General features: G+C 38.2%; 1 pseudogene; it reads right to left on the bottom strand.

Moving 5' to 3' along the window:
• Window positions 1–514: 514 nt before the first annotated feature.
• On the bottom strand, window positions 515–12,581 carry LOC122011087 (annotated as a pseudogene).
• Window positions 12,582–13,767: the final 1,186 nt, after the last annotated feature.

Below are 13,767 nucleotides of genomic sequence, written 5' to 3'. Positions count from 1 at the left end.
GCCTGAAGACCGTCAAGCGGCGACGTTAAACTCTAGAGTCGGACCGGCGACTATAAACCCCCCGGCCTGAAGACCATTGAGCGGCGACGTTAAACTCTAGGGTCGAAGCGGCGACCATAAATATCCCGCTCGGAAGATCGTCGAGCGGCGACGTTAAATCCCAGAGTCGGACCGGCGACTATAAACCCCCCGGCCCGGAGTTCGTGGATCGGCAATTGAAAACCTGACTTGTAGATTGCCGAACGGCAGCTAGAGAGCCCAGCCTTGGCATCACAAAAGCCCAACAAAACTTAGGGCTCACGAGTCACGCGGTTCAAATACGCACGGCGATTAGACAAGTGACCAAGGACATAGAAAGATTCATTCATCAAAACTAACCGAACGGCGATTACAGCAAAATAATATCAGCCGGATGGCCAATATACATCCATGACTTCACTCTAAATAATTAAAAATCTCATTCGGAATCATGGTCAGAAGGTCAGTGTGGTCGCGGATGGGAATAGTGAAGTCCTCAGGAAGCCGACCCCTTGGTCTTCAGGCAGTCGGCCGTGGCAGTAATGGCCAACTCAAATGTGTGGACAAGCCGATCGCAGGTTTTCTCCACAAACTTCTCCGAGCGGATATAGTTCTGCTGCATGATAGCAACCCGGCTCGGCCCAGAGTCTTGATATTCTTTAAAGGCAGCTCGGGAGGCCTCTAGTGCGTCTTGAAGGGTCTTCAGATCACTCTGAAGAGTGGCCACCTCCGCCGAGCATCCGTCCTTCTCAATGGTCAGCAGTTCGGTCAATTCGTTGATTTTCACCTCAAGCGCTCGGGCCTCAACATTCTTCGCCTCCAGGTCGGTGATGGTCTGATTCTTCCTGTTGGTGGCCAATGTGATCTCCTTGTCATATGTTTTGACTTGGGTCTCTAGCCAGTCCACCATGGTCTGCAAACCCGAGGATCTGTGTCGCTCAGCCTCCAACAGTTTCTTGGTCTTCTCCAGATCGACCTTCAGCTCAGCGTAGGAAGGGCCTTGAAGAGGGGTCCCCCCAGAGACGTTGAGCTTTTTGAATTCCTCCTCGAGGAAAGCTAAAAGGTGGCACACCGCTATACTCTCAGCCCAATGCTGTGATTCGGTTAAAAACGTAAAATATCGAACGGAGGATAAGAAGAAAAAGCTTGTAAGAGTTACCCCAGTAGTTTGTTGCAGATAGTTGTTGCCGAGTAGCCCAGGTGACATCACGCCCACGCGCGCTCGGACGTCCTCCCAGACTTTTGCGAGGGGCCCCCGAATTGTTATCAAGTGTTCGGGGCTCGACGGCTGGTCAACCTTCTGCAAATATTTCTTTGTCGGCAGGTGGAGCAGAGCCTTGATAGTCCTGTGCCAACCCGGAGTGGACTGAGCGGACGCGAAAGGAGCAGAAGTTTGTCCGACCGGCTCAGAGCGGATGAGAGAGTGCTTGATTATCTGGCGAGCTGGAGGGAGCGAGCTAAGAGGCTGAGCGGCGACTGGGTCGGAAGGTGTACGACCACCCTTCTTACTACTACTACTCTCTAAGAGTGGCCGTTACTTAACTACTAACTGTAGGCGACCGAGCGGGTTGGGGTGCCCGTGCGGCGGCATTTGTGCCAAACCAATGGAATTTCATCTTCAGCAGACTCAGCTTCCTCAGGCCTAGCGGCCAGTGGCACGCTTGAAGGGGCGGTCTCCCCACTGCCTCAGGGGTAACCTGTAACACCCCACCCTCCTCCCTACTAGTCTGTGAGGGCAGAGCGCTACTGGACTACTAACTTATCTTAATTAGAGTTGTTCACATGTAAAGATCAATACATAAACTCTCTAAACATGCAACTGATAGCAGCGGAAAACATAAACAACTTATCTCTACATTCTACTCCAGCATATGAACACAACTAAAACTATACATCAATCTAATCATGCTGAAATATATATATTAATCTGAACATGCATGCAACCATTATACAACTCAGATAATAGGTCTAATGTGCATAACACTTAAATGAAAGGATTCTAAATACATGGCAATCTTAATAAATTCTTATGCTAAATCCCAAGGCTTCTATAGTCCAGACATCACACATCCATCCACACCTCCTTGTCGCCTTCCTTCGCTATAGCTTTTCCTTTCCTTTATCTGCAGTAAGAGGAAATGCATCTATAAGCAAAATTGCTTAGTAAACGCTATCTAACTCACAAAACTCGAATATGCATGTGACTGGAAGAAATCTAAAAAACTGAATGCTCAAAAGAAGATACTACTCATGCTCATATAATAACAAAAGAAACATAGCATACTACAATACTAAACATGTAAGTAAATCTAAACAACATGTCAGCATATAGGAAAACTAAACTTGCTGAATTTTAAACCTATGTGAAGCTTATTTCACTTGTTTAAAATTTATACTTTAATACTTCAAAATAATAATCAATTCTTTCTTGGACCCAGACGTAGTACCAAAGCGCGCTCCCTAATAGAGACTGAGGTAGGGAGCCACCAGTCCTATGAGGATAAAGACCTCGGTCTTACCAGGGCCAAGACCTCGGAATTGGTCACCTGGATTTGTTTAACGACAACCTTGGAAGTCGGGTACTAGCCTTTTAAAGTAAAATACTTAATTACTTCTTCTTTAAATGCCTTGGCATTTTAACAAACACCTTGAGTGTCAAAATCCCTAAAGTCTTGACTTTGGGATCTACTTAAGGCCTTGGCCTTTTTCTTTCTTTTCTTTATCTTTCTTATACTTGTTAATACCTCTAATAAAAGAATGCTTCTTTAAAAACTGAAATGTTTAAACAAATTCTAACATTGAAATGCATAAACAAAAATCTGCATACTATGCTAATCAAAATTTAAATTTTGCATACTATACTAACAAAATTCTGCACTCATAAACTTAATAAAATCTGCATTATAAATTTAATAAAATCTGCACTTGCTTAATAAAATCTCCACTTGTAAGATTAATAAAATCTGTAAATCTAATTAAGCTACACTACAACAAAAACTCCAAACGTCAACGGATACTATCCGTTGTCGTAGGGTCAAAAAACCGTTGTAACTGAGGGTGTTGTAGAATGTATTGCCCTACGACAACGGTTTTGAATCCGTTGTCTTTGTAGACATTTGACAACGGTTTTTATCCATTGTTGTTTATATGCTCAAAATGTGTTTACGAAGGATACGACAACCTTTTAAAACTGTTGTGGTAGATAATTTCAACAATAGAAATAAACCGTTGTGGTAGACTTTTTTTACAATAGATATAAACCGTTGTGGTAGATAATATTTACTCGTTTTGCTTTTTTTAATATAAGCAAACCACCAATACAAAACTAAATATTTACTACATTAAATCCAAAATAAACATCCATATATAATTCATCTTATAGCCACACATATACAAAAATATACAAAAATGAGTTGTTACTCATCAAAATACACTTGTTTTCCATCATTGTTCTCCATATACATTAAATCACATGTTTTCCATTTGTTGTTCTCCATATGGCTTTTAATCTACAAATTAACAAGGCAAGCTACATCCTAACAAAGCTCACTTCTTGCATAAAAAAAACTCAAGCCTCACGAATTGTCTGACCTGCAAGAGAAAAATTTAACAAAACTTATCAAATTTCAGAATTCCATATTATAGTCTACATGACAACACGAATTTCTGGAAAACAAGCAATACAAGATAAAACAGATATTAGGTGTTGTTTCATGCTACACAAGTCAAACAAAACGATACAAATCAGTGTGTATCAAGAAACAATCGGCAACATCCATTCACGTAGGACAAAATTCCATTATACTCAACACAAAAGAAGGAATGATCTTTTCTTCCTTGAGAATTATACCTCCTTGTCACTCGTTTGACGAAACTAACATGCAGTATATAGAGCGAACTATTAAGAAATCAAACTGCAGTATATAGATGTTTTCTATATCAATATACTATGGATCATACACGAAATGCCTTTACAAGTTCTTCATTTCATTCTCAAGCAATCACTAACAGCATAGGGCAAGCTCATAGGGTAAATCAAGGTTTCACATCTGCCTCAGAACATGCTTGTTTAGTGAAAGGTATTTCATTTGGTAAAACATGCTTGCTATAAATCTCTATGAACAATAATATTTTAATATTATCATACAGAACACTGTGAAATGCAGATCTCAGTATTAGTGGAGAGAGAAAAATGGCAATCCAAGTCATATTCATGCCACATGAACAAAATGACATTTAGTATTATAACACTATGATTCTCTATATAAGTTCCATCGGATTTGAAATTCTTTGTTCAAATCAAAATATTTATAAAAAAAATACTATTTATCCTACATGGAGTATATACAATCAAATCCAGCATAAATATGCACAAGTACAGGTAAGATCACCTTAAGAAGAAATGAATCAAGTTTAAATGGCATCCAGATAAAAATGAAATAAACTTACCTGTGGTATTAGACTCTTAAGATGCACTTCCCAAATTTATTCTCCTTGTGCAGTCCATGCTGCAACATTTCCATAAGTGTCAACTGTCACTATTTCAATTTTGTCATCATCATTAATATCAGCTGCCACAGCTGGTGCTTGAATCTCAGCCATCTCAAGAGAAAATTTGTTTCTCACTTGGCCTACACGAAATTGCTTTCAAAAATAAAATCAAGAAATCGAAGCTTTGTGCTCGGTTATGATAATTTAAGATTACATAATTGCATATTTGAGATAGAGAAAGAGCAAGAGACATGTTAATAATATCCTTTAAATTTACATTGTCTTCTCTTTTTGAAAATGAAATACAAGAGATATTAATGTCACATAAGTGTCACATATAGGAAAGTCTTAAGTAAATAAATGCATGAGTTTTCCATTAGACCTAGTCCATTTCAGTTCAAGATTAGTGAAACTTGGTGAGGACCCTAATTCCCAAACATATACCACAAACTCTAATGTCAGCAACTAAAATAAATCCACCCTTAGGATACACAACCACAAAATTTGATCTCATGTCAAATTCCTATTTCTGCTAAATAATTCACTGACTTCTATTCAGAGAGGTTTCAGTTTGTATTCTAAATTTCTACAAGTTCTAACAGAAAATCCTACTTAAACTGCAAAATTTACCATGATAGTAAAGATTCAATTCCTCCAATATATATTGGGTAAATTGCAGTATAAACATGAAGATGTTGTAGTTAATAACATTAAAAAGAACACATTGACTTACCAAAGATAATAATTACAACTATAAAATGAAACCAAAAAAAATTACCATGATGATCCAAAATATAAAACAAGCCATAGGAAGTGCCAACAAGAATGTCCAATTTTCCATCACCATCCAAGTCAACCACAGTAGGAGAAGAATAAACATATGCACGGGAATTCCCCGAATCGACACTTAAATCAAGATCTTGAATCCATTTGACTTGCTTTGTATCAAGGTTGAAAACTACAATCCCACTTGCTACATATTTTTCAATGTTGATACCCCCTAACTCAGCTGAATGCTCTGGATTATCATAATACCTGCCAACTTATCAACTGTAATAAGAAAGAATTGAATGCACAAACAACCTTAGATATATATGACATTCACCAAAAAAACCAGTACAAATGCATTAAATATACAAGAACAAAATGATAGTAGTATCTCAGTTGAATACAACCATAGTTTGGGCAGATGAAGAATCAATTAGACAAGCCAACATTGTGAGAATCATGACCTAAGACTAAGACCAGTAAGAATAATTACACACGGTTCGCATACAACCATTAAATTTCTGAAAATTGCATGAAAAGCAGTGTAAAAAAGTATGCTGATTCTTCCTGTAATAAACTTCCATCAATATTGAGTTGTTATTGTAACATTGTAACCTACATAAGATTAATATATCATATGTCAGATGTAGAAAGTATCAAATTAGTCTATGACTTTGGCACCAATTTTCATTTCAAGAAACAGAATGTCTAGGAAGATGATATCATCGTACAATAAAACTTTTTAAACAAAAAGCAGAGAAGTTGCTTACCACAAACTTTTCCACAGAATAATTACATCCAAAAGAAAGTACCAGAAATAGTTTTCGTATCATTATGGGTAATTTTTCATGTAAAAATACCACAAATGTATAAAGTAAAAATTCTTACTCGTGGTCAAAGAAGTATGAAACAACCACAACCATTTCTTTAGTACCATCATTATCTATGTCAGCAATTACCTTCATAGAATATTAAAAATGTGGGTTAAGCTTTTAGGAATTAAATTCTCTGATTTTTTCCTTTTTCTGTATGATCAACTCCAATGGAACTTACTGGAGTGCAAAGTATGTGTGAATCTATGCTAACATAATCTTCTGCTGTCTCATGGCTCTCTTTTGTCCAATTTTCATCCCCCCACATTGATTCATCAATATAATCATCATAGTCATAATTATACTCATCAGCTAACTCATCTGTATCTCTAAACAAATCAAAAGATGAATCAGCTTCTTCTTCCAGTTCTTGGTCATTTTCCACAGTTGCTCCTTGCACTCCATCACCAGTGTTATGGTCTTTCAAATGTCCATCGTGGGCCCCTTGATTATCAATTTCTTCAAGAAGCCTTCTTTGCGTTTGTGTTTTATTTTCCTCTGTACCATTTTCCAATGAAGCGTCCCTTTTGATTGTGTCATTAAGATTGCTTGACACTCCATTGTATTGACTAGTTTGGGCAAAATCAAGTTTTCCTCTGTCCTCAAGCTTAGATGTATTCATTGAGAGGTTGTTCACAATGTTTGTAGAATCATAATTATTTGACCCATCCATGCTCCCATTTATATCTGGATAAAAAGCAACATAATTTTCCTAATTTGATTTATAATCAGAATTTCAAAAAGGAATATGTGATACTTGGAATATTAGTTTATAAACCCATATGCTAATTTCTCAATCATCGTATAACATACTTACAAAATTTGACATGTTAATCCTAATATATTTACTATAGCAAAGCTATTTAAGACATCTTAAATATGTTACAAGAGTTGCAAAACATAGTGTTTCACATTTAAATATGTATAAAAATGCAAACGCAAAAAGTTCACGAACAACAACAATCAGCACAAGTATAATATGGCTAATTGGCCAACATCCTCAAGAAATAGAAATAAAAGCAAAGGTGATTGCAGTTGGGTTGTGATCACATACGAGATATTGAGTTCTTAGCAGAAGCCTCCTTGGAAATTGAATCATCATGGACATCTGGATGTGAATGATCCACTGAATCTGGATCCAAGCCAGCATACCAGTTTTTACGAACCTTTCTACGAGGTACTTCTAGTTTATCCATCATTAGATATCCAGAGACCCTATTATAGCCACCAGATTTATGTCAACGTGCAGCAATCCACCAAACAATTGTTGAAGCTACTTACCTGAAAAAATTTACAACTCCATCATAGGTAGCTAACGCTATTTCTCATGTACCATCCTTGTCTATATCATATAAGAGAGGGTTGGAATGGACTGTCGATTGGTGAAAAGCAGGCCATCCAGATGAATTTGGAATTTTCACATCAATGGAAACTATATGCTATTATGTGTTGAGTAACTACAAAAAGCATGCAAAGGAGCTACCAACAAGATATTGAAATTTATAGATAAATGACTAGATAATAGAAATAACATTAAAGAGATACCTGGCATTTTATCACCATCAGAACCCTCCAATACTTCGAGGTAATGGACAAATGATGGTACCACTATCTCTAGCTTGCCATCACTGGAGTTGCAAGAATACAACAATAAGTCAACCTCTCAATTAGCACAGATACGACTGTGTCCACTATTCCAATAAAAGTGGTGAGTCGTGCAAGACCTAGAAAACCTATCCGAACACACTATTTCGACCAATAAAAGTGAATAATAAACAGAAATCGATGCTTAAAACCGATACCTTCAGAGATCAAACACCACAAACTTTGACATATGAGCAGGTAAAGGGCATGATGAAACAAATCAAAAGCTAAAAAGAAGAAGAAAAGAGAATGTTGCGCTTGCAAATATAAGCATAGTGGAATCAAAAGTAGGTTTCATTTTTTGAGACAAAATTTATGAACGAAGACAAGACCTAGGTTATAAATCTACCTTGACTATGGCTCTAGCACAAATCCAAAGAAGACAAGACCTAAGTTATGAATTGACAGAGTAGGAGTGCCACCTTTGGCGAAGAAATACACCTCATCCGATCAAAAGGTTCCACGAGTGAAAGAAGCAGCAGTGGAAGGTCAGAGGGCCTCGTCGAACTCAGAAACCCGCTCACCAAGAAACGAGAGGAGCACACCGTCGTGGAGGAAGATCCAGCGGAGGCTTGAAGAGATTGTATGAGGAGAGGGAAAGAAAATTGCGTTAGGTTCGGGAGCGCGAAGGAAAAACACGACGCCGAAAAGAAAACAGCGAGGGAAAGGAAAACAGCGAGGGGGGAAAATGACCAAATTCAATTACAACGGTTTTTGTTGGATCGAGACCGCGCTAGAGGGGGGGGTGAATAGCGCTCGCGGAAATTTCGTTCGTATCGGAATCGTAAAAAGTGTAAGAGTTAATGCAGCGGAGAAAACAGACACACAAAGACGCAAGAGATTTTTACTTCGTTCGGAGCCTAAGGTGACTCCTACTCGAAGGCCCGCGATCCTTGATCGCTTCCGATAGGCAACAACTATAAGCTCGATTATTACAAACTAAGTATTACAAGAAATGCGATAAAAGAAATCTATACCGACGACGAAAAGAGAAATCTTGGAGCTCTGGGTCGTCGGAGACTTGTAGCAGCACTTCCGGGAGTCTTTCGGAGCAGCACGTTGAAGAAAGAAGACTTGAAATTCGTTGGTTTGAGCTGCTGGTCGAACCCCCTTTATAAATAGTGTTCAAGGCGCCTTAAACAAGTCCCAAGGCGCCTTAAACGAGAGTTTTATCCCGATCTGCTCGCTGTGATAACCCTTTGACTGCCGCGACCTGAAGGCGCCTTCAACCCCTTCAAGGCGCCTCCAAGCTGTCTAAGGCGCCTTCAGCCCATCCAAGGCGCCTTAAGCCTGCTCCTCGCGCCAGCTCAGGATTTTGAACCCGAGGCGCCTCCAAGCCCCATGGAGGCACCTCGGACACTGTTCATCCGAGGCAAATCTTCGTTATTTTGTACCTGTAAGACATGTTAGTCCCAAACAACATCCTGCAACACAAAGTTAGTACAAAATAACAGTATGGATAATAAAGAATGTTAAGACAGTCTCCGGACTGTCCGGGTCTGACTTCGGATTTCCGACCGGAAACCCTAGGTCGACCCGACGCCTACTGTTCCCTCTATGGGGAGCGCGTCCTCACCTACTCCACTCAGGAGATTTACCTGTTGCCAGTGCAATCCTCCAGATCGACTGGACTTTTGCTCAGCACTCGATACTTCCGGACTTTCTGCTGGACATCCGCTTCTCAGCTAGTCCAGTCTTTCACCTGGTTCGCGACACCAGGACTTTCCACCTAGGGTTACCACCCCCTAGGACTTTTTGCCTGAATTCATCGACCTGCCAAGACTTTCCGCATAGGGTTACCACCCCCTATGACCTAGGGTTACCACCCCCTAGGGTTTATCCCTTTGCCTAACCGCAGCTAGGACTTTCCTGAAATCCTCAAGTAGACTTGTTAGAATACAAAACATCTTAACTTTGAATTCTTTGTCATTATCAAAACACGAGTTCGATCGTCGGATGCTTCCTGCACCAACAATCTCCCCCTTTTTTATTATGGCAACTCAAATTCAAAGTTAAGTAAACAAACGAATAGATAACCATTTAACACAGGCAAATTTGCTAAACTATATGCTCCCCCTTAACTATTGCTCCCCCTTTAATGTTAATTTGAATTTTGCTACTCTCCCCCTTTGTCATATATCAAAAAAATAATAATAGACTTTTGAATAACTAGATACTTAACATTCATTTCTTATTTATGTCTAAGATGTATCTTTTTGATAGATTTTAAAGGCTAGGAGAAAAGTAATCTTTGAGGGTAATAAAAAGAATTCTGCAGGAATTTACAATGTTAGATTTCAAAGTTAGCTAGGCTCAGCAAGGATTTGAACATTTAGATTGTAACTTAGCTTAGATCTTTAGAAGTATTGAATTTGAAAACTTAGGTTAATAGTAAACTTAAGTTTGAACAACATTTAAATTTGGTTTAGGTTATTTATTCAAATTCAGTTGGTCCTTAAGTCCAAGCATGAGTTATAATCAGTAGATTAACTTACTAGGTATCAAAGCCCTAAAGATCAAAACATGCTTAAGCAAAAAACTGAGTGTCCTTTTACCAACTGTCTAACCTTTAGCTACTTACTGACTGCCTATAGGGCAACAACTTTCACATGGTTAGTCAAGTCAAGTTGATTTGATCCAGTTAGATTTGACTAGATCTGGAAGACTCAACTTGATTAATGTATATTGCGTATTTAACGCCCAGACTCATATCTATAACGACCACCCTTCTTACTACTACTACTCTCTAAGAATGACCGTTACTTAACTACTAACTCTACTTAACCGGTATGATTAAAAAATCACATGGAAACCCTACCAAAAAATTTCGGCAGAGTCTCCCCTGTACCGGTGACCATATTCAACAATACATGCAATATATATACTCAGCCACAAGCCGCTGGAACACATATCAATCAACCACGCAGTATAATAATTTTAACTCAGCAACAATAAAGAAAAACTAATCCATAATCACAACTGAATAGAAAATACAGTATTAAGTGTCCTTATAAACAGTTATCAAATTTCCTTAACACACAAAGGCTTAATTAACTCAAAGAAACAAATCATAATTTATTTTATTCGCAAGGATCCCTAGGACTTCCATAGTGCAGACATCACACACCCCTCTTGCATCTCCTTGTCGCCTTCCTTCATATTAGTTTTCCTTTTTCTTTATCTGCAGTAGGAGGAATGCAAACTATAAGCAAAATGCTTAGTGAGCGCTATCTAACTCACAAATTCTCGATATGCATGTATATAAATAAAAACATGCTAAAACTGAATGCTAACATGTAAAGTTACTCATGCTCATACATAAGGAATCATACTAACTGAAATACTAAACATGTATAGCTAATCATGCTCATAAATAGCAAAGAACAGTAAACTAACTCATGTTCTTCTATTAGTAAAGAAACATTCTGAAAGGCTAAACATGTAAGGCAAGTCTATACTATCATGCTTGCATAAAGAACTTAACTTACTGAATTCTAAACACCTTCTGTATCTCATTTCACTTGCTTAAAGACTTATTCTTTAATACTTATGTGAAAATTATTTTTTTTAATACTTTTATACTGATGTGAAACTTATTTTACTTGTTCAAAAGCTTATACTTTTAATACTTCAAAATAGTAATCAACTTCTCTTGGGCCCAGACATAGTACCATTTTATGCGCGTTCCCTAATAGGTTGGGGTAACGAGCCGCCAATCCTAAAAAAGCATACCTTGGTCTACCAGGGCCAAGACTTTGGAATTGGACACCTGGATTTGTTTAACGACAACCTTGAAAGTCGGGTACTAGCCTCTTCTTAAAAGTAAAATACTTATTATCTTAATTACTTCTTCTTTAAATGCCTTGGCATTTTAATAGCATCTTGTGTGCCAAAATCCCTAAAGTCTTGACTTTGGGATTTACTTAAGGCCTTGGCCTTTTCTTTCTTTTCTTTTTCTTTCTTTTTACTTGTTAATGCTTCTAAAAGAATTTGATAGAACTCTTATTTTCCCACTAGAATACATGGTTGTTCATGCTTATTAAAATAGCAAATGAAAACTAAAGAAACTGCTCATGTGTATCTAGTAATAAAGAAAACTGATCACGTTTAATATATATCAAGAAAACTCACACTATGTACTTGGATTAAGGGTTGTTCGTGCCCAACTAATAACAAGTGACAGCTAGAAAATCTGCTTATGCATATCTAATAGCAAATGGAAGCTAATAGAAACCGAACCTAAGGTTGTTCATGTTATTCAAGAAAACCAAGAAACTAACACTACACTAAGAAGGAATTTAAATCTGTGTCAAAGAATTAATAACACAAAGTCTAGCAACATGATAAGGATTAATAACACCAAGTCTAGCAGCATGTTAAGGATTTATAACACTAAGTCTAGCAGCATGTTAAGGATTAGTAACACTAAGTCTAGCAGCATGTTAAGGATTAATAACACCACCGAACCTGCACAGCAAGCTCCAACTCAAGCTAAAACCTGCTGGGATAGGGTCATATGGAAGGGTGTACTTTGCAATTCTAGACAATGAAAAGCATGTTTCTATGAAGAAGTTTGATGCTTCTGAAGATGGCTCCAATGGTATCCAGATTGAAACATGAAAATTTTATTGAGATTCCAGGATACTGTGTAGAAGAAAATATGCGTCCGTTGGCCTATGAGTTTGTAACTATAGGCTCTTACATGATGTTTTGCATGGTATGGCTATGGCATTTAACTGCTACTTCGTGAACAGCAACAGCAATACATATAACATAACCCAATTCCATCTAACATCCAATCCTAATTCATGAATGACTAACTAACCAATTTCCCACAACAATTCAACAGGAGAGTAAAACCTCTTCATAGATTAGATGAATGTTAACTATAAGGCTGTAGAATCTAAAACACAACTTATACATTCATCTAACATCTCGGCTAGGCATTTATGCAAACAGAGAACGTTCAGAGAGCTCGCAAAGAAACCTTGAGGAGAATCAAAAATCCACCGAGCATAAACCCAATTCAAAACCAAAACCAAGTCGCGGAACGACTCCTACTGCAGGTGAGAAGCAACTCACCTCGCTGTTCTTGGACTTACAACCGGAGAGGAGCAAATTCTAGGGTTTCGGGTGAAGCTTGAGGATCTCGGCGGCTCCCTTGAGTTCCCGAGCTCCCTTCGTCGCGGTGACCACGCACGGGTGAAGGCCGGTCGGAAGAAGTCTTCGTCGGCGCCGGAGAAAAGACCTAACGCCATCGCCCCTTTCCGCCCAATAAGAATCGCTCGAAGAATAGCGCCGTCGCGGAGGAGAAGGGAAAGAACAGATAGGATTTTGGGGAAAATTTCGATCCTTTTTAAAAAAAACGATTCCCATTATAACTACACTATAAGTATCTATCTCTACATATCTGATTAACAAAACGAGCGCAGCTCAGTTGGTTAGCCGCGTCTGGTTAGGTCGGGTCCGACCCGAGGTCATGGGTTCGAGTCTCACCTTCAACGATTTTTTTGTCAAAACTTCTTTTTTTTTTGTAAACACACTAAACGACCTCCAAAAATTACGTAAAAATACTCTAAAAATTCCTAAAAATCTCTAGAATATTTTAAAAGTATTTCCAAATATTTTTATGGACTTTTAAAACTTGAAATAGGGAAAATTGGGTCATTACAATATCGATGCACAGATATAAGCATTCTTGAGTCCAGGTTGTACCCTATGCATCTCACGCCGTTCTATGTCTTTCAAACACAATCAAGGTAAACCTAGGTGTTTGTGAGATGCTCTGGCTTAATTCTAGGGGAACATGATTTCTAGGGGAAAACTTAGGCTAATTCCAGAATTTTGAAAAATCTAGGAAATTGGGAATTTTGAAAATTATTTTTCCTAGAATTTGAAAAAAAAACAAGACAACAAAATGCGACACCTACTCTACCCAACACATTCCTATTTGCCTTTTAAGTGCACTGAACTC

This window comes from Zingiber officinale, chromosome 8A, assembly GCF_018446385.1.
Source record: "Zingiber officinale cultivar Zhangliang chromosome 8A, Zo_v1.1, whole genome shotgun sequence".
NCBI classification, from domain to species: domain Eukaryota; kingdom Viridiplantae; phylum Streptophyta; class Magnoliopsida; order Zingiberales; family Zingiberaceae; genus Zingiber; species Zingiber officinale.
Note: the sequence above shows the minus strand (reverse complement) of the source record. Positions and strands in the feature narration are given on the sequence as shown.